Source organism: Delphinus delphis, chromosome 10, assembly GCF_949987515.2.
Source record: "Delphinus delphis chromosome 10, mDelDel1.2, whole genome shotgun sequence".
NCBI classification, from domain to species: Eukaryota; Metazoa; Chordata; class Mammalia; order Artiodactyla; family Delphinidae; genus Delphinus; species Delphinus delphis.
In genome coordinates this window covers 8,953,589-8,976,386 of record NC_082692.2, presented here as the reverse complement: position 1 = coordinate 8,976,386, position 22,798 = coordinate 8,953,589, and the positions used below count along the sequence as shown (strand labels likewise).

Sequence of the window (22,798 nt, the reverse complement as noted above, 5' to 3'; positions counted from 1 at the left end):
ACCCTTTTCACCCTGCGGTGAAGTGGGGGCGATGGGCCTCCTGTACCGTCTCAGATCCTCGACACCACTCCTCAAGAGCCCTGCGACTCAGTACATACATCATAGCTTTGGGGACCGACTCATTAAATTGTTAGGATTTGGTTCAACAACTGCTGAGGGTTTTATATTGCACTGAATGTCTGCCTGGTGTCAGGTACAAAAGGAAGAACCAGAAATATAAAGCTAAAAGAATGGCTCCCCTGGAGGACCTTACGGATTATTCTACCTCTTAAACAAGCATTTTAACATCAATTTGACGGTAAATATAAAGCCTGATTCCCTGTGCAGCGAACACAGTTGTCTGTCATCCCACTCCCTCCTCTGCAGCTCCAGCCACACCCCTGGCGCAGGCTCCCTCAGGTCCCTGAGACTCTTCCAGCTAGCTGCCCTCCCACCCCATCCCTTCAGGATGTCACCTCCTCTAGGAAACCTGCTCTGACACCCTCCTCAGAGCCATTGCTTCCTTCTCTGTGCCACCACCCCTGCGTGTAGGATCCGTCTTTCCACAGCTATGTATCTGGTGATCATTAGTAACAACGACAGTAAGGCAGACTGAGTGATTTACTGGCCTTAAAAATGCTGACGATAACCTGCCAAGTGACACACAGAAGCAAGGGTACACTCTGAAAAAGGGAAAAAGGCGTATCTGCACACAAACTGAAACTGGCATTAGGTGGTTTCACGTAAGAGCCTGGCGTTTTATCTTCCTTAATGTTATAAATGATTCCTACATTTGGGAAATTGCATCAGTGCACTGAAAGCACCTGAATCAACTATTTATCACTCCATTAGATTATCAAGGAGTAAAATGATCTCTCCCCTAATTCTAGTAGCTCATGTTTCTCTCCTGCTGTTCTGACAGGCACCCATAACTTCTGCTCTGACACCTAGAGGCTCTCCTTCTTCACTGAGCCCTAAAAACATAAAGTGGAAACACTAACAGTAAATTTTACGAAGTAGATCCTAAGGAACTGTAAAAGGCTGAAGAGATACCATCTGATTGAAAAAAGATCACCATATGTGACTGCACTATTTTTACTACTGAATAAACCTAACTCCCATGTCCCTCATCACACGTCAGTGCGAGCCCCCTGTTCTCACTGGTAACTGCTAGAGCTGTTTCAATAAGACTAAACATATGACAATGACGTAATGTTAAAAATGCATCCAATACCCATAACCACGTATGCATGGTCGTCTAAATGATGATCCCAATGTTCACTACTAAATCAGCTAAGGAAACCTACCTTTATAAGTAACACGTTTTAACCTGTCAGTTACACATCTTTCCTATCTCTAGACCTATGTCTTTCAGGGAGGCAGACTCTACAATAATGCCGAAAATGACAGTCTAGACTAGTAATATTTCAAACTGAAAAATATTGCTTGAAATAAGTAAAAAAAAAAAAGAGAGAGAGAGACTCAACTCGGCACTCATGAATTTGAAAACTGTGATTTACTAGTAAAAATTCTAGAAAAAAAATAAAATTACTCAACTTGATCCAGAAAGAGAAAAACTCAACTAGAATAACGAGGGATGACTGAGAAAGTTACCAGAGAACAACACAGAATTACTTTTTTAGAGGTTAAAGGCCAAGATGGTTTTATTATCAAATTCTTACCAATTCTGAAGAATAAAGCATTTCCTAAACTATCCCAGAGTACAAGCTAACACAAAAGGTGTTCTAAACCATTTTTAAAAGCTGCTGTAACCCTGATATCAAAATGTGACTGCAGGGGCAGAAGAATCAACACTCCATGCAAGGCTCACAAATGAATATGGATGTAGCAACCCACGTCCAGAAGTACTTTCCACAGTCAGAAAGCCACGTCCCAGGAGGGTGCACAGTAAGCATGCAAGGACATTTCAGTATTAGGAAGCATGTTATTATCATTTGTAACAGGACAGGACGGGGGTGGGGGGAAGGCAATTTAAATAATGTCCAACATGTCCTTGATTAAAACACCTATCTCTAGTGTAAACAAAAACAAAACAAAAAAACCCTCCACGATAAATAAAAAAGGATATGCTTCATCATATTAACGAAGTGGTATTCTAATAAACACCCTAAAACAGAGAAATTAGCCAATAACCTATCACTTCCTTTCGGAAGCCTTCCCTGGCCCTTCCCCCAGGCCCTGGTCTGCGCCCCCAGCACAGTGTTCTAAGGCCCAGAGCAGCATTCATCACGGGATATTCCGAGAGCCTGCATGCTCACCCGCTTTCTTCATTAAAACTGTATCTTATTCAACAGAGTACACACGTGCTTAGATCACTAGAGCCTCAACACATATTTGTTCAATAAAGGAATTGCTATTGCCGTATTTACGGTAGCATTTATGTTAAATTAACAATTACTTGTGGACAATTTTACATGTAAAACAATAAAGGACTAGTTAAAGAACTATGGTACTTCCATACAACAGAATATTATTTAGCCATTAAAAATGTTTTAAAAATACTTACTGATAGAAAACAATGCTCAAAGTGTATTACGTAAAAACATTTTGTGCCACATAGATGTACACACACACAGATCTATAAAGAAATAGGCTCAAATGTAATGATTATCTGAGGGTAGAACATTAACAGTTTTAATGTTATTTCTATTTTCTTCAATTACTCAATTATCTATAATAAATATTTTAATATAAAAATAAATATTATTTAAATTTAATAAAAACTAAAAACCCTAAAAATATGCGATCAAATTATTTTTTTAAAATATGTCGGCTGGCTATAGGTTCTAAATTCCAAATTTCCAGATCATATGAAAGACTCTGGGTAGTTTCTAAAACATAAAAACATTAATATAGTGAATGGTTCATTCAGTTCAGAATATATTTATTAGCTCCTGTGGGCTAGCCCTAGGGATACACAAAGATGACTAATCTTACAGGTAGGAACTTATAGAAGTAAATGAGCAATCCCTCTACACGCAGTAACTGGGTGACTAAGTCTGTGGGGTCCTAGGGGAACACTGAAGGGTGTGAATGTGTTTGTCTTGGAAATAGGAAGACTGGTCCTGCAACACCTTCATGGAAGAAATAATACATGCGCTGAATACGCAGAGAAGAAAAGGAGAGATCTTGTCTAGAGGAGGAGGAAATTCAGGGAGGGAAGCATGAGGCGGATGGGGAGGCAAAGACGCAGAAAACAAGACAGAGTCGGGCACTCCCAGCGGTCTGCAGCGTAAATCCGGAGACAACAGATCTAAGCACACAGGATTTGAGAGCTACCGTCTTACATAACTGGTTGCTAAAACCATACCACAGGGTAGGTGGAAGCAAAAATATAACTATTCTATGAAGTAATTTGACCATAGGCATCAAGATCCTTGAAACCCGTCTCTGCATTTTAATATATTGATTCAACTACTGGAAATCTAGACTGAGGTTATGAAAGAATGGAACAAAGGCTATTCATCAGAGTACTTTTCATAACAGAAAAAACCCTAAATAACCAATGACACCGGAATATAGCAGATGCTCAATAAATATGCGTCGAATACTTGAGAAATGGTTAAGTAAATTATGGTACCTTCATATAATAGAATATCAAAGAAAAACTATATTATAGGCTTCTAGAAGGACCTACTGAATCAGAAACTATAGAAATGGTGGCCCAGATTGTATAAGTTTTGAAAGCTTTGACAAGTGGTTTTAATGGGCCACCTACCCTCCAGTTAAGACTCCTTGGGATGAGAAGCAGGGAAACCCAAGAGAAAGACAAAAAAGAAAAAAAGAAAAGAATGGCTGAAAAAAAATTAGGAGAACCAAAAACAATTTGGCCACAGAAGTCAAGAAAACAGTGTTTCATTATCAAATCAGTAGATGATGCAACTGATAAAGACTGAAAAAGCTTCACTGGATTGAGCAATTAAGAGGTCCTGGTGATGCTTCCCGGAGCCTGCAGTGGAATGAGAGGGCGGAGGGCAGAGGGCTGAGAAAGTGATGGGACAGGAGGTGGAGGACAGAATAGAGCAGAACTGTCTTTCAAAACACTCAGCAAAAAACAAGAGAGTGAACTTGGGGGCCAGAGAGAAACACACGGTCAAGGGTGGGTTGTCTGATTTGACGTGTTTTTCAAAGATGTTTATAAACCCAAGGGAAGGAACCAATAAAAAGGGAGTAAAGATACAGGCGAGAGTGTGGGATGTGAAGGGCAAGGCACTGAAGAAAGTGGGGGCCAGCGTCAAGTCCGGGCGGAGGGCTGGTTCTGAATAGGGAAACACCCAGGGCGATTCCCTGAGGTCAGAGGGAAGAGAAGGAGAAGGATGTGTTGGGTAAAGTCTGCTGATGAGAAGGATGAGTTAGAGGGAGTTCATATCCAACTTTCACAATTTTATTGAGGTAAGAGGCATGGTTGTCTACAAAGAAAAAGGAGTTTAGCGTTTATGTGAAGGGGTCTTAGAGACCGGGGAAAATTAGACAGAGTTATTGATGGGAATGGAAGAACTGACCAATATTAAGGACAAATAAAAGCATTGATGAATAGCAACTAGGGATCCATGAATGTAGAAATCCACATTCTTCCTTGAGCCCCTCCCACGAATTTAGCAGACATAATACAGTCATTATCTGATGCATAGCTATGGGGACCTCTCAGAGTTGTCTTCAATTTTATCTATTTTGTCTTGTTTTTTCTTGTGAATTTTTATTTCAAAGGGCATCCTATACTTCAAATCTGCAAATGTAGGTAGAAAGCCATAAATAGAGTGATGTTAGCCAACGAACGCACGTTCAAATATAATCTGATGATACCTAAAGAGTATCTGGAAACTTAAAGCCACCAGTTAAAACAATTCTTAAAGCAATCTATTTATATATTTGCCCATTTAAGAATGAACCAATAATGAAAAATTCTACAAGACGAAAAACCTGGTTTCTCTGACAAATAATCTGCAAAGAAAGAGAACTGGAAATGGTACCTATAGATCAAAGAAACATAAAAGACATATCAAACTACAGAATATGTGGACCTTATTGGCCCTAACAAAATGTTTAAAAACTTGTATCACTGCAGAGAACTGGAAATTTAAACACGGATAGGATAACTGATCATTAATATGATCAGTTATGAATTACTTTTCTTCAGTTTCATAAATGTATTGTGATTATGTGAAAAAAATATTCCTTGTCTTTCAGAGCTTATATCATAAAAACCTATCAGTGAAATGCTATATCTGAGGTCTTAAAACACTGTGGGAGGGGACGTGCCCAGAGGAGGCAAGGAAACCAGACTGGCTATCAGGTGTGAACTGCTAAACTGCATGATAGGTGAGCAGAGGTTATCACACCATTCTATTTGTAATCATTTTGAAACTCTCACAATCAAAGGTATAAAAAAAGGACAAAAGAGGGAGCCCAATCTGAAAATTAAAAAAACTAATTACCAAAGTATTCTTCACGTATTGCTAGTGTTATAGTTCAAATAATGATCACAAGCCAGAAACAATATAGAACAGTGGGAAGGAAATGAAGCTAAGTAGCTAATGGCCGAGCACACAGTAGGCCTTTAATCAAGGTCACTGCCCCCAGACATAATTGGAGCCAAGAGGAAATTAAATAATTTCTAAGCTACCACTAGGAGTCCGGTTTGTACACACCAAAGTTGAAAAGGATAATAAAGAGAATAAATAATGATTTCTAGAAATATGATCTCCAGTGTTCTTAATTCCTTTTGGTGGGGCAGGGGGAGGGTAAGAATTTGAAGACTGTAAAGCTTTCCAAGATACAAAGTTAAAAAAAAACAACAAACAAATCAAAAAACAAAACCTAAGGAGCAGAACAATGTGTACAGTATACATCTATTTGCGTCAAAATATAAAAATGGGTGTGTTTGTGTGTCTCTGTGTGTGTGGGAAATGACACTTAAATCACTCACTGCTGCTGGCGTTTACAGTCACCCCTGGGGAAAGGGAACCAGGTGAGAAAGACATATATTTCATTGTATTTTTTTACTTTCTTTTCCGTTTGAATCAGTTAACCTCGTGAGATTTACTTTAGATCTGAAATTTAAACAATGATATATGGTACAAGAAGGGAACAGTACTTCAACCAAATTAACCTGGGCATACTGGCACCTTAGGCTGCAAGTCATTTTTCACATCTGTGGGCACACACACACACGCAGACACACAAACATGCGCACACACGCACATACATACACACACACACACAAACCCCCCATACACACATCACTTTTTAAAATAAAATGACACAAAAACTATATGGACACTGTCTTCTTTTGTTTTAAAATCAGAACATCTCCATCCTATTCCAATACTGTTCCAATACTGATCCATCACTTTTTCAATTAAAAAAAGAAAAAGCTAGTTTACTAAGAAGAAAATGAAACTTCAAAATGTCTCTATTAAAAAAAAATCCATATGATCACTGTGTATAGCCTCTCCTAGAAGTGAATGATACACACACACAAACACACATGCTCTTTGCACACCATCTCAGGAACGGTAGGATCTATGGAGACCCTAAATCCAGGTTCTGATAGAGACTTGATCTACACTGTCACTGTTCTGCATTCTGGGCGAGGATTCAAAGGTACATTTTCACAGTAATAATGAACATGTTTTTATTTTTTCAGTTGTTAAATTTCTTAATTTCTCCCCAAATTATATAACAATGTATCTCTTACTAATATAAAACTATTTTTATTTGGCCACATGAAAAAAAGAGGGGGACAAGTAGGTAATTGGAACAAATAATCTGTTCCTTTTCCTCATTTACCAGCCTGATTACATTTAACAACAAGAGTGGAGGAGAGTAGACAAGAAAGAAAAAAGTACTGGTATCAATACATCAGGCATTGTGCTCGGCACAGCACATATCATTCCATCCTTAGCACCTACCATGTGCAAAGCTTTGAGCTATAGGCAGTGTCTTCCCTTGAGAACCCAGGCTCTAGCGGAGATGAAAATACACTAATGAACTAAAATATATTAGTGTATAAGTAACTCTAATGTACAGTAAACAATGATACCCTCACAATAACAAAAGGAAGAAAGGACAAAGAAGCAAAGCTCTCATACTACGTACCCCACCATAATCAATCTACTTCTGCTCACAATGGTGTACAGTGCAAAGCACTGTAGTGGTGAGATCTCCCACTGGGTGTCCGTCATCCCGGGATAGCAAACTCAGGAACCAAAGGATCAGAGTGCTCTCTGATTCCTCCACCTCACCAGCCTGGGAGGCTTCCCGGAGTCTCTTAACTCTTTTAGACAACCATCTGCTTAACATTATAAAAACTTCCACTAATAGCAAGAATGTATTATCTACTCATTTAGAACTTCTGGCTTCTGGTAAGGGCAGAGCGGCTTATATGGGACTCTCGTATCAACACAATAAAACTATGCACAAAATATTTAAATAAATAAACAGGAAGGTACTGGAGAGTGACCGAAAGCAGGCAAAAATCGGATGGGATTTGACCCTAGAGGGATGAGAAGCAAATGACGTAAGACCCACATTTCGATGACTCTTTCCAGAAAGGCAGTCACCAGTCTGTGAAGAGCACGCCTCAAGTAGAAAGCAGCAGGTATACTGGGCTGAGGAGGCAGAGGGAGAGTGTGGGGTGCTGCAAAAGCTGCAAATTGAGTGGGGAAAATCCCAGAAAAAGGGAGGCCCAGAGGAGAGTCCAGAATCTGGGAACAAGCCCTTCAAGTCTTTCGCTGAGTCTTGAACTGCTTGTGTGGAGGGTGAGACTCCAAGGAGCTTGAGGGAAAGCAAACACAGGCAGGCTGAAAAAAAACTGAGCAAAGTATCAGCGGAAGCTTTCAGTATTGGTACAGAGAACACAGAATTTGGAATTCAAGTCCGGCCACGAGAGACAGGCCAGGTAAAAACCCTGTTATTTCCACTGAAATCTCAGAAGGCCACACCTTAAAATTAACTTCGCATCCTGGAATCAGGGCAAATCAAACAGACGACTCTGAAAACCCTAAAATCCATCTTCTACAAGTTCCAGAAGATCTAATAGTAACTCAACTGTCTGCTGAAACAAAACTCAGCGATCTTCAGATGAAGACGACAGAATCCAGAGCCTATAAAACATAACCAACCACATTGTTCTTTATATAAGAAAAAATTACTAGGCGTGTGAATCATGAAACTCTGACACACAGAGTAAGACAGCAGTAAAAAGAATTAGACCTGCACACGACAAAGATGTTGTAAATAATGACAAGAAATTTAAACTATAATATATACAGTAAAGAACTTAACAGAAGAAAAAAAAAGACGGCTTTTGTGAAGGATGAGAGTAGAGGAATTTCAGAAGAAATATAGAAACTCTTAAAAGAATGGAAATAATATAACAAAAGCACAATATCTAAAATAAAAAAACAAATGAAACAGCAAATCTTAGTACCTTCAAGTTATTTCATATTATTTCAAATAAATCTTAAAGTACTAGATTGAAATGATTATTTTTTAAAAAACACAAAACTGAAATAGATGATTTTTCCCCCCAATCTATTCTCCAGTACACATTACAAATAGCAGGCAAATTATCAGCTCTGAAAATCTTTTGAAAAGCTGAAAGCACTCTTCTTAAAGTTCTTTTTAAATAAATTACTAATTAGTTCATCCTATTAAATACTGGCAAAGTGTGAGAGTTGACATCAATTCCAGGGGAAGTGAAAAGGCTTCTGTGAGGAAAGAGCATGAAGAAAGTTACAAAGTAGAACTAAACATACAGTATATGGGACACCATGAGTAGGTGTTAAATGGCAGAAAGTAAATATGCAGAGTGAGAGGAGAATGTGGTGAAAAGTCCGCATATTGAGTAAGGAATCAGAGAGTCTAAAATGACATGGGAAATTCAGGTTCTGATGGCTGGACCAAAGATGGTACCAGTCTATGTGGCACAAGGGCAGGTGACCTGCTTTCACCACCATGTATTCACACCTAGCACAACACACACATACAACAGAGTGAGCATTTTGTTAACATCTAGGAATCATTCAATCACTTACTATATGAACAAATGAATAAAGAACCAAAACTGGTCCTTTAGGGATGAGAAGTCCATCTGCAGACGTGATACTGAATTTGCAACATGAGACCGAAGGGATTAGGGCTTATTCCAGGAAAGATGCTTAAAGAGAAGCCAAATAGAACACGATTGACTGGTTAAGGCTGGACATACAGATTTGGAATTGAGTCTAGACTTCTTTTTATTTTAATAGATTCTGGTTTTATCATGTTTGGTCACTAGAGAACACTGAAAGTGCTTTGTTCTCATACTATTTCAAGTGCATTCTGTAAATAACACTATTATCAGTGAAAAAAATAAAAATCAGCAATAAACTGAAAAAGACACCTCTGGGTGAGAATAACTGGGTACCTAAAATCACACAAGAGGTTTGGGTAGAGCCAAACTTTATCAGTTCTCACTAGTAGACGTTTTTCTACGGTTACGGATTTTGCTTTCAATTTTTGCTCCTAACTGCGGGGATTTGGGCAATGACTTTTTGGAGTGTGAAAATCTTAAATTTTAAAAAAGATCAGGTTCAGGTCAGTAGATATTATGTAATTCAATTTTTTGTGGACATGTGTGCATATTTTTAAAAATGATGTTGCCGTGTCTGCATAAACATTTCTGAAAAAGTGACAATGATTATAAATTTTAATCATTATTTATAATGATTAATATGGGTGGTTACTTCTGAGAAGAGGATAAAGAGCAGGGGCAGGAAAAGGGGGAAATGCTCATTTTTAAAACTGTATATGCTTCTATACGAGTTAATTTTTAAAATTAAGTTTATTACTCATATTGAAGAAGATGTATAACTTACTCATTTAAATATGTATGTATGTATAAAAATGTATGTATGTATGTATAAATATGGGTAGCCAAATCAAAAATAAAACTTGAATGCCTCAATTCCCTAAAAGTATATAAGTGCTTATTTACTTATATGCTTAAAAATACATATTATTACTTATGTATGTGTACATATATATACACACACATATATCTGTAGATACATATGTATACATATGAATATATATGCATACTTTCAGATTCCTTTTTTCAATATCTCACTTAAACTCTGTATTCTTTCAAATTATTTGATGCCTGTCTCCTCCTTCCAAATTGAGGCTATTTTAACTTTTACCAATCAGAAATAATACCATTATAAATATTGCAATCCACTATTCTTTACACTTTAATTTACCCAATTCAACATGTTAAGTCAAAATATTCAGAGGTCAGTTAAGAAGTCTGTTTTTTCAACTCAAAACAGTCCAATCTGCATCCCTTCTAAAGGGTAATTCCCTAACCAGCAAGAATCAGAAGGTAAAAGGCTATGAAAAATTCGAAGTAGGTGGTGGAGGGGAAACAACTAAAGTGAAAACAGACAAAGTCTAACAGTTTTAGTCATCACCCACGGATAACGATCTTTATGGCGGGAATTACAGTCAAAATAAACTAAAACACCCTCACATTCTGTCGTTCATCAAGACTGTCAGGGGCCACTGCTAAGTAATTGTGTAGCACCTTACACCGTCCCTGCCACTGCTGTCACCTCATTTTACTGTGAGCAATTCTTGTTTTAAGGTCTGACTCCTCACCAGCCCAGCAGGCCCACGAGGGCAGGGCAGGTAGGTGCTAACCACTGAGTCCGCACGCCATGCTGGACACACGGCAGGTAAGCTGTCCAATACTCTTAAAACTGGCATCAGACAAATGTCTTAAGTCCTAACCATTCTATACCTTATAAGGCTACTCAAAAGCAGGGAAGAATTAAAATTTGATAACCACAAGAAAAATAGACCTTAAAAAAAAATCCAAACTCAAAAAGTTTAAATTAACTACATCTTTTAAACAATCTTTATTATCTCTTCTGTGCTATAGGTTCATAATTGGCCTAGAGTAACTTAGTTCCCCAACTTTTCATAGCTTCACAGAGAAAAACAGAAATAGAAGAAAATATACAGCATATAACAATTTCCAATTACTAATATTCTATGCTATAATTTTACATGTAAAAGATATGAACTACAGAGTGACCTAGTTCATTACAAAGACAAAATGTAAAGAAATCTATAGGTGGTCACCTGTGTGACCCACAATATTAATGGTCAACCACGAACTTAAAAGTTAGCCTTTTACCACTGGCCAACACATTCAGAGAGAGTCCCTAAACTGATTTTCAGAAACAAATTTAACACTTAGAAAACACATCATTAAATCTGCTGATTACATTATATTAAATTTTATTTTAGGAAAATAAATTATTTGGGGACCATTCACATTACTGTTTGAGGCCATTAGCCTAAATAATCAAATAACAGTTCATACAATTTTGTATACGTCTGCAAGTGCACGTTTATAATGGATGTGTGTGTTTGTATAATATATAGTGTGTATGTATCTATTACCTGATTTGAAATATACCCACCACTCCATTATATGTGTCCATGCACATGTCCTCTATTTATTTGTCTTCACCATTACCTAGTATAACAGCTCACAGAAGATAATAATAGCATCGGGCCCTTAGTACAGTTAAGTGGTTACGAACAAACATTTATTTATGACAAATTTTACAATGCATAAAATTCCCAATCTGCAACTCTACAAACCAATCAGTAAAAAAAAGCCCATATGTTTGCAGCAATCATCACGACTGAAACAATGAACAAATGTCATTTTTTCCACAAAGGAAGTACTTGGCTACCTCCCTCACTGGCAAGGACTCTGGCCAAAAATAACAGTGGTTAGGCTTGTGACCTAGTATGTATGGATCTGATCTGGTCAAGCCAAAAATAGCTCTGGTCATTTATCATCTGCAGGCATTTGTTTCAGAGGCTAACTCTATCACACAGACCAAGTTAGGCAAATTACGGTGAAAACACGCAGAAATATAATGGAGCTTGAGAAAACTTAAAGCTCTTTTCAACATGATTGAAAGCTCTTTTCAATAACATTGTAGCACATGAGAATACCCAGGATACAATTATTTTGGAGAGCGAATAAGGTTAACTATTTCTTAAACTCCCTGAAAGATACGTTAAACAAACCAGCAAAACAGAATTAACACATTTACCCATTTCTGAAAGCTGGGGGAGAAACGACAAGTTACCTGTCCGTTACCTGTCCGGACGCATCGCCAGAATCCTTCCCCCCGAAAAGCTTCTTCTAAGAGGAGAAGCAGCGCTGCCTTTGGGGGGCGCCCACCTGCAGCTTGCCTGCCCCCAGCGCTGCTTCAAACTCGCGGGTTCCTTCTGGGACCCGCCTCCCCATGCTCCCCTCACACCTGCCTGGGAAGCCCTCATCGTCCTTCTGACCCTACTGGGGAAAAATCTATCAATACCACCTAAAATCTAAGTGCTTGCTGTCTACGGGCACTGCTCTAAGGACCGGATGGTACTCGCTCATTCAGCCCTCCCCAGAAAACCTGCCCAGGAGGGAGGAACCGCCCTTGACCTCTGTTTGACAGAGGAGCGAACCATGGGTCACGGAAGCAAACTTCACAGAGCTAATAAGGAGAAGCCTGTCTGCCGCGCTGAAACCCAGGCACGTGGCCTCCAGGATGTGAACTGAACACTACGCTACACTACTTCTCCATATTATTTGAAAGGGTGTCCTGCCTGAGTTGGCAATTCCTCATCTTTCACGTTTGAGCTTGAACACCACGTACTCTTGAAGCCTTTCCTGATCCCCGCGGGGGCCACCACAGTGTGCGCCAACAGCACCCTGGCTCCTCCCGCACGTGTGTGCGTGAGGTTGCTTGTTGCAGGCCTGTATCACCTGCTAAAATCATAAACGCCATGATAAACATCTATCACGGTCACCCAACATCCTGGCCTGCAGTATTTATCCATCCCTTCCCAATTTTTCACGACCAAGCTTAAATCCCAACTCTCTGAAACGTCTATGCATAAATCCAGAAAAGCAACACTTTCTTACCTTCCTACACATCCCACAGAAGTTCATCTACTCCATACTACTGTATGGAATAAAGCTTCTATGTAATGGTATTTAATTGTATCCCATTTGCCTGTTGTTACTTGTGGTCTCATTCCTTAAATTCTCGTGTAAATCTCTCTTCCGTCTCTGAGATGTTTACGCTACCTAATGGTAGGAAAAGGGATTCCCCACATCACAAATGCAATCCTAGAGACACAGCACGTGTTCAAACGTGGTTGAATTCACATCCTTCACTAAAAACGTCTCGACTACTTTTACTCAGGCCCACTGGGAGGATGACAGTGGATGGAAAGTTGAGCTGAAAATGTCTTTTCCCAGAGGAAAATGAAGCAGCCAATAACTGACCTAACTGATCAACAGAAGTGGAGTGGGGAAGTGGAGGAGGGGAGGGGGGGGCGGAGAAACAAGACTCCAGGAAGCTGTCAGGAGACCAGCCTCTCTCTCCTCTGGCCCCTTTGTCCTCCCTTGGGCTACAGACTTCACAACCGACAGGCCTCAGTTCTGGCTCAAAAATGAATTTCCATTTTACCGTGGTAGAAATCCCCGACAGACACACTCAGATACACACAATTCCAACAACCTAATTTCGTGGGGGAAAAAAAGGTTTTATCATCACTGCTGAGGAAACAGGCGTGACCATCTTGTAATATTAACATTTAAGTTGCAACTACAAGTCAGCGATTCACTATTATTAACAAAAGTTCATTAAATTACGCTTATGACGATCTTACCATTAAGATAGCACCATTAAACAGCCTGTTGAAGTTATCTGCTGTGGAAAGAGAGGAATTCCCATCAGGCCTCCCTCAACGCTGCCCACAGAAAGGGTCTGGAATGCCCTGCTCTTACCACTTGTTAAACCTGGGGTATATACTGGAGCCACCATAGGGACGCCCTGCTTTAAGCAGTCTGGAAACTTCACAATTGTGACTCAAAAGCAAGATAATCATTTGCTGTCCAAAGAACTGATTGCGTTACAAGCGGCTGCACTTGGAGGAGAAATCCCCGGGGCCAGGACAGAAACCTAGGTAGCGACGGCAGGGGCACGCACCGAGGCATGCCACAGTCAAGCGTGAGAGCTCTCACCTCCCTCAAGAGCACATCTGCTTGGTAAAGCACGGCAAAGCATTCAGGTTTTAAATATGCAGTCATTTGGCAGTCACAGACGGTAAGACTCATGGTTTCCAATATTCATGAAGGTCTAGGACATTCAGTAATTTCTAACTTTGCCAAGAAACACATGTGAGTCCCGTGCACAGCGAAGCAGGCACACAGGGTTCACTGGGCCGGTGAGTCAGCCTGCAGACTGCCCTGCGTCCACTCCTCAAACCACCCTTTGTTGTTACGGGTGCAGTATTCCAGCAAACCCCGAGCCCTCTGATTCTCCCTTTAAAAACCTCTCTAAACTGTCCACTGTCACCAGCGGGTCCAAGCCTGCGCCTCTCACCGAGACCTCGGCCACAGCCTCCACTCAGGCCTGCGCGCCTTTCACGCCCCTCCCTGCTGGACTCCACACGCAGCCACACCTGCCACAAACGCCAGTCTGCTCCCTCACTTTATTCTCAGTTACAGCATCTTAGCCTTGTCTATTAGCACACTCTGTAATTACATTATGTTTACTTATTTGATTAATGTCTACATAGCTCTAGCAGTGGTTTTCGGCCAGGGATGTCTTTGCCCCTCAAAGGGTATCTGACAAGGTCTGAAGACTTTTTTGGTTGTCACCGTTGAGGGGGAGGGATTGGCATCGAGTGGGCAGAGGCCAGGGAGGCTGCACACATCCTACGACACACAGGACAGTCTCCCTCAGCAAAGAGTTATCCAGCCCAAACCATCATCAGTGCCGAGGCTGAGAAACCCTGCTTTAAAAGGATACATACTTGTGTGGGTATCCGAGAAAGGTTCAATATTACTTTAATCATATTCTCTACTCTTCTTTTATCCTAGTAATTATTTCCAAATGAAGTAATAAAACATAATTTGGATTACTATCTTATATTTTAATGTGATGAATGATAATACATTATAACAGTAACTACTACCATGGGGGTGAGGGGAAGCAGGCCTCACATCTGCACTAGAACTAAAGTACTCACATGTATTCTATTGTTAAGTATCTATGAAAAACACCGAGGCACGGAGAGGTGCAACTTCTGCTATCAATCACTTGGCTAAGGTGTGGAAAGCTGAGATTCCATCCCAGGATACCTGGATGGAAAGCTTTTCACACTGCCAGGCTACAGTTTTAACATGCAACAAACAGTGTGGTGGTTAAAAACTTTCATGGGTTCAAATCCTGGACCACCCCCTTCTTATCTCTGTGACATCAAATTACCCTCTAGACATAGCTTCCTCATCTATAAAATGGGTAAAAACAAAACAAAACAAAACAAAACCACCTGCCTCGCAAAGGTGTGTGAGATTCAGAAAAGTCAACAAGCACAAATGTTTAGTACTTAGCTTGTAGTTAACATTCATTAAAAATTACCTATTATTATCTAATGCATATGCAAATATTGTACACCTCATCGCCCTTTGGCTTCCATGAGTACTCGAGAAAACTAATTTTGGTTTCCTGTTGAATAGGTGTACCTGAGAATTAATTTAAAAATTAAGAAAAATAAAGAAAATGTCAACTCCATCAACATCTGTACCTAATAACTTATTAACTTTTATGCCTTTAAATATTATATTTAAAAAGTAAGGAAATCTATCCTTAATATATAATATTCCAAACACAAAAGAAGTAGGTTTTAGTAAGCAAAATAAGGTTAACACTTAAGAAATAGTTTATATATACATATAATCTCTACATTTAGTGAACAATTTCTGAAATACCTTAATTTGAATTTGCTACTTTCCAAGTAAATTCAGTAATAAAGCTGTACATCTTACAAATCTTTACAGTAGTACTATGTACCTCTATGTATGACGCTATGTCTAGATTTTTACATAAATAACACTATCTTCATTAAAAAAAAGACTTGGTTTGGCATTTCCTTCATGGATTTAATTAGGCAATTGGTTATCCTTCTTAAGGTAAGTTGCAGTATGCATTAAGCAATCAATGGCTATCACAGCCGTACGATGTATATTCACGCAAACCATTTCTGACTCAACTACTATAAAACAATCATTCAGATTTCATCGGAAAACTGGGATGTCAAATCAGTTTCTTTATGTTTGGTAAATTTAACGTATTATATGATTTCCTCAAGAGAAACATATTTTTATTTAGAAATATTCTAAATAGCAGCTCAGAGTTTAAGCTAAAATTACCAATCACATTTGTTTTTAAACAAAGGCGTTATCCACAATGACAGCCACGAGAAATCAAAAGACTAATATAATCATCATATTCAATTTATCACTGATGTCAAGAAAACAAGCCAGTAAGACCCCACAAAATGATCATACTACAAACTCATTAATAAGACTTTTCTATTTGACATAAAACTATTCCCAATAAAATCTATTAACAGCAATGACAAAATTCCTAAAATTCATCTCTTAAGATACAAGCATATTTATCTATAAAACACACAACTGATTTTCTTCTACCTGTTACACAGAAAAATTATAACTTTCATTGTTCCATTTTTCTCATATTATCTAGCTACACGGCTCTATAACACCCGTTCACTAATGATTCCAGGTTAGTAACACATTCATTCCTGGTTACAGTCTCACCTACCATATTAGATCTTTCTGAGTGTATTATTCCCATCAGCATTTATTTGACTTGCTGTTATGTCATTTCTTCTTATAACAAGGGCATACATTTGGTTTAATATGTTTACACTCTTTCCATCAAATCTTGAGTGTAAGGAATCATGAAGGGTGGGAATACATACAACATTACAATCCTTTCACTTCACATAGAGAATCCACAGGCACTTCCACAAACGTGTCTGTCACCCCCAGGGGTCTCTGCACCGTCACGTTACCAGCCATGACAGGTCAGCCAGCCCCCATGATCTGTGCCGCTGGCACACCTGAGCTCCCTGCCCTGCGCGTCACATTCTGCAGCAGCAGCGTGGAGACAGAACTGCTCGCACAGGCTGTGGTCCTGGGAGTCCTCCCCCACTACCTCTCCATGGCAACGCAGCTACAGAAAAGCCAGTCCACCTCTTACGCAAATGAAAAGAGGCCACAAATGTCAGCAGTCACAACATTCACCTCTTCCCTTCCTACTTAATTTCCTTCTTAAAGTAACAGCAGTGCATTCTTCTTATTTTTTATTTCTGAACACCTTCCACCGTTTAATGGATGGGAAAGCAATTTAGGATAATCAGAGTTAAAAATCCATCCGTATGACCACTTACATAACGTAACTGAGAATCCAAAGACGGTTATGATTTGCTGAGGTTCATTTACCGAGGCAGTACCTCAGCGAGTGCCCTTTTGTATCTGGGCATCCCAGTATTTGAGATAAGCATCCTTTAAGATACGAACTATCCTGTAATTTGGCTTTCTTAGAGAGAGACACAGAGAAAGAGAGAAAGAGAGAGGGAGACCAACCATTATGATTACCAGGAAACACTCAGCACTCAATATGCATTGTTTCTTCTGCGAGTTCATATTTATTTAGAAAAATTAAGGTTTGTTTTTACCTTTTGACCAAATAGTCAATTATCTATTAATTATGCTACAGAAGGGAAAAGCTGAACAGATTATCCTTCAATTGCTATCAGGTTTAGCTTATATTGTAATCCAACAGTTTCCTTTCCTAAATATATTTTAAAGAAAAAAATATATAATGGCTAGTTTACACTTCATATGGCTACAGAGATTGGAGAACAGAAGTATTTCTTGTCCATAAGACCATGACTAACAGCAACTGATAAATTTTAAAATACCTTATTTTAAAATACATGTTTTAATCCATAGAATGCGACAAAATATCAAATCCTGTAAACTGTCGTCCAACGTGTGATTATTTATTAATAAGAATTCCAACTGAACTTGCATGGAGCAAGCTCCCATTGGTGGTTGATGAAGTATAAAATGTGCTTGCTTTAATATCCTCTAAAAGATGTATTTTCCAAGGAAAAACAATACAACAGAATAATCAGTAAAAAAAATTTTAAATACACCCAGGTATGTGGAAACGCTTTTACCGTCTCATGAAAAAGGCAGTTTTAAAACTTTTTTTCTTTTTAAACATGAGGCATTTTCACGAAGGACCACTCTGGGGTGGTCAGTGCTGTCCTTCAACTAGACCGGCCCAGGGTTCTGGAAGATTCCCAAAGGCGAAGCTCTCAGAAAGAGGTATTAGTCCACAGCAGAAGTGGAGTCAAGAGGTCCTGGGCAAAGCATGAAGGTTGAAAACAGCACGTCAAATCAGTTGAACCACAGGCAGGTAGGCATTTAGCCTTTCTGAAGTTCAAGTGTAAAAGAGGGATCACAGAGAAGGATGTGGCTGCAGAAGTAGGCAAGATCAGGAAGGACGAAACGCCACAGAAAGGGTCTGAGCCTTGGTCCTGAGGTATATGGTCAGAGTACAGGATGTTAGAGAACACGTGACATGATCAGATTAAAAACTACTCAAATGATCACTCCAATTGCTTCTGGTTCTAAATGTTTAGTGGGAATTCCTCCCTCATCAAAAAAAAAAAAAAAAAAAGTGTGAGATAAGAACATAGGAATACCTATGCATCTCAGTGAAACAGCTGTTAAGTGCACAGAGCAAGCTACTTTAAACAGAGGTGCGAAGTGTTCTTTTTCGAAGCCTAACAGGTCAACCCAGGGTGAACCAGATCATGAGACGTGTGTCAAGAGACCAGGAATCCAGACTCAGCAGCGCCATCACTACAGCACTCTGGAGCTGTGTGAACCTGGGCTGTCTGCCCAACTGTGGGAGTGACACCCACAAAACCTGGGAAATCCACCTCCAGCCGAAGGGTTCCATTCCAGAATATACTATCCCCAAGTAAGCTCTTGATTCAGGTTATCTGTCTCTCAGGCTAGACTTTACAGGCGAGAGCCGTATTCTATTCATTTTTATAAACTTAACATCTAGCAAAATATTTGCTCCATCAGAAATGTCCCAAAATATTTTGAAAAAATACTCTCCAGGTTCCTTTCAGCTATTAAGAGCAATGATCCTAGAATTTTATTTGAGAAGCAACTTCAAAAGAGCCAGCCAACGTGCAAGTGGGCCTAAAATGTAATTTACGTCACCAATTGCTTTCTTTCACCTTCTTTTGACTATCTGTATTTCACTAAACACAGGACTGGGAGAAGGCTATTTTCAAAAAACTATAATTGTCAGAATTACTTGTAAGCACTTTATAAATGCAGCAAACGAAAATTTTACACAACGTTTTCCAAATCACCAGCAATACTGACAACTAGCACATGCTCCCAGATCAAAACCCCCTACGTTACAGCAGCATTTTGGTTTTAAATAATCTTCTTTCTACAATCCATGCGTTTGGCTTATAGATTCTGTAAAAAGGGGAAAGGAATATACCCAGACATCGCAGCGATACGGAGGCATTTTTAAAAACAGACAATAGCTGTGAGAATACATCTGATCATCTGCATTCCTTCCTTCCCACACTAAAAAGACATGACAACCCAACATTCGGGCTTCAGGGAGTTATTAACTCAAAACCTAATATCCTTCACATTTTACAATTACTATGTAATGACTATTGATTGTTAGGAGGGATTCTGAAGAAATACCAACACCCCTCCCATCCTCCAAAAATAAATTTCATATTCACAATTTAATCTACTTAGAAAATATAACTGAGATAACCTCTTAAAATCCCTTTTATGTCTGAGATTGTAGGATGTGCAGATTAACTTTAAGACCATCTTCTAGACAACAGACTCATAAGCAAAACTACCAGGATAAGAAGGGCAAGGGTGAGCATAAGACCTGCTTTTAAGTTCTTAGATGACTGATCCCCAACCATTTCGACTGTGAGGACCTCTTTTAAACAAAAAATTCTGCAGTTCTCCCAGTGATCGTAGTTATACTTTTACTATCTGGTTGATGTTGGAATCTTATCAATGATAAAAATATACAAAAGTGGGGCTTCCCTGGTGGCCTGCCTGCCGATGCAGGGGACACGGGTTCGTGCCCCGGTCCGGGAAGATCCCACATGCCGCGGAGCGGCTGGGCCCGTGAGCCATGGCCGCTGAGCCTGCGCGTCTGGAGCCTGTGCTCTGCAACGGGAGAGGCCACAACAGTGAGAGGCCCGCGTACCGCCAAAAAAAGAAACAAAAAACAAAAAAAAACAAAAGTAACTCTTAAATGGATCTGTATTTCACTAGTCACAACAGCATCTATATTCACTGATCTAATTAAAATAAAGTAGCACCAAAATACATTAAATGATCAAAAGATCATCACACTAAGTTGGATTTATCTCAATAACGTAAGGTTAGCTTCATATCAGAAAAATCTATCCCTACAATTCACTACACAGAAATAGTAAGGAAAAATATCACCATAGAAGTCAAAACAGTGCTAAAATTGCCTAACAATGCCTACCAAAAGGCCCAGAAAGTTATAATTAGAAGATAATTTCTGAAACTTCATAAATAATATGCACAAGAAGCTAACTGCAACCGTTGTATTTAACTGCAGACTATCGGGAGCATTCCCATCTAAGTCAGAATTTTATCAGTGATACTACTTACTACTTTGACTAGAGGTCCCGGACAATTCAATAAAATAGGAAAAGAAATTTTAAAGAGGCGTGAAAACTGTAAAGGAAGAAACAAAATCGTTTCTTTGCAGTGATGTGATAATCTAATGAGAAAAACCAAGAAAAGCAACTGAATTGTAAGAAAGAGTAAGAATTCAGTAAAGCGGCCGTATACAAAGTCAACTCACAAAAACAGACAGTTTCAATGTACTTTCAAATGTACCACAAGCAAAACCAAAAATAGTACATAGAGAGAGAGATAAGGCAAATGTGGCAAGATGTTAACAGATGAGCATCTGAGTGAAGGAAACATGGGGATTTAAATTTTATTACTTTTAAGAATATCACACTCCTTCCATGCAAGGTTCCGTACAAGATGGGAAGTTTAGGGCTTCCCTGGTGGCGCAGTGGTTGGGCGTCCGCCTGCCGATGCAGGGGACACGGGTTCGTGCCCCGGTCCGGGAAGATCCCACATGCCGCGGAGCGGCTGCGCCCGTGAGCCATGGCTGCTGAGCCTGCGCGTCCGGAGCCTGTGCTCCGCAACGGGAGAGGCCACAGCAGTGCCAGGCCCGCATACCGCAAAAAAAAAAAAAAAAAAATCTTCCAACGTTGCCCGGTTACCCTACTGGCAGTTTATTTATCCTGTTTTGCCTCCAAATAAATCTGAGGGCATTTAAACTTACTTTCTGCTCTGTATTCTTCACTCGGGCTCTTTATTAACTAATCACTCTAGGTCTCAGCTTTTCTTCCGATTTTTGCACAAGATGGAGGTTAGATCTAATCTGGATCCCTAGAACCTTCCACAGCCTTTCTAATCCAACACATGACTTCTGTTAACTAAATTGCTGAGCAATCAAATGTATAATAAAAGAAGCAAATGTTACGTCATTCTTTCCATGAGTATTCCGCGAGGCACAGTTCCCCTAAATGATGTACTGAGACCTCCACGTCTCACTGCATTACCTGTATAAACAGCACTGGTTTAATCGGATCCTCGTCTTGGGTACGTGTTTATCTAGGTCATTTTGCTCATTTTGTGTTTAACTTACTTTGTAAGCAGGTGAACGCTTTTTAATCATGATGATGAAATCTCATACTTCAAAACCACAATGCTGGCTGAAAGAATTCAACTTATACCCTGAAATTTGCTAACTCAGAGAATATTCCAGCTCAGAAGTCAAATACGCAACCAGAAGGATTAATGATTTCTTCTCCCCCAGACTGGGTATTTGGTGAGAGGAAAACACATAAATAAAGTGTCTGCTTTGTATCCTCTGGTTTGTGGCAGCTCCTCAAATCAAGCACAGAGGTTTTCTATTTTAAACAGAAGCCACAAAAGATAATAAAATTAATAAGAATAATTTTAATTTAAGAATCCTCTTTTCTTTCCAGTTCAGATTCCTCAAGTGTATGTTCTAATAGCCCACTGAGACTTTTGGTTTGTAACATTTATTACAACTGTAATTCTATAATAATTTAGGTAATTATTTCATACTATACTTTCCCACCAGGCAATAAGCTCTACAAGAACAGCAACCTTGTCCATCTAGTTCTGCATCGTAGTCTGACTACTTGGCATGAAGACACTCGATCTGTATTTCATGAAAGAGTGCATGAAAGTACAACAGATCAAACTGAAACTAATAAAGATAAGTTTCTAAAATAGGTATTTAAAATACAAAGTGTTTTTCTTAAAATTATTGCAGGATAAATACAGAAATGGAATATTAACAGTCCTGAATCAGCTTCTCAAATGTTCAGACTTTTTAATGAACAAGAAGCAAGACATATTTGATCAAATAATATGCTATGTCATTAAACCATGTTAATTAGAAAAGTGAAAAAAGAGGTTCCACGATAATGATTAGATTAAATGGAAATAAACCAACCACAGAACAGCATGAGAATGTTAACTATGGCAAAGTCATAGGATGCAATATCATGTTACCATTTGAAACAATGTCTAAAAGGAATACTGATGACATTGAGAAATACTAGTGACAGATACCATTAAAGGGGAGCATATGAGCCTAAATGTGTTTTAAAATTTACACATATATAATTATATGTTCATATGCATGTGTGTGTAAATGTATATAGTCTGGATACGTGTATACATATACACATAGGA

At 39.1% G+C, this 22,798-nt stretch overlaps 1 protein-coding gene across 5 annotated transcripts in view; it reads right to left on the bottom strand.

The window, feature by feature from the left end:
* Nucleotides 1–22,798, bottom strand: part of HIVEP1 (HIVEP zinc finger 1) — a 143,202-nt gene that overhangs the window by 73,579 nt on the left and 46,825 nt on the right. The window lies entirely within an intron of this gene.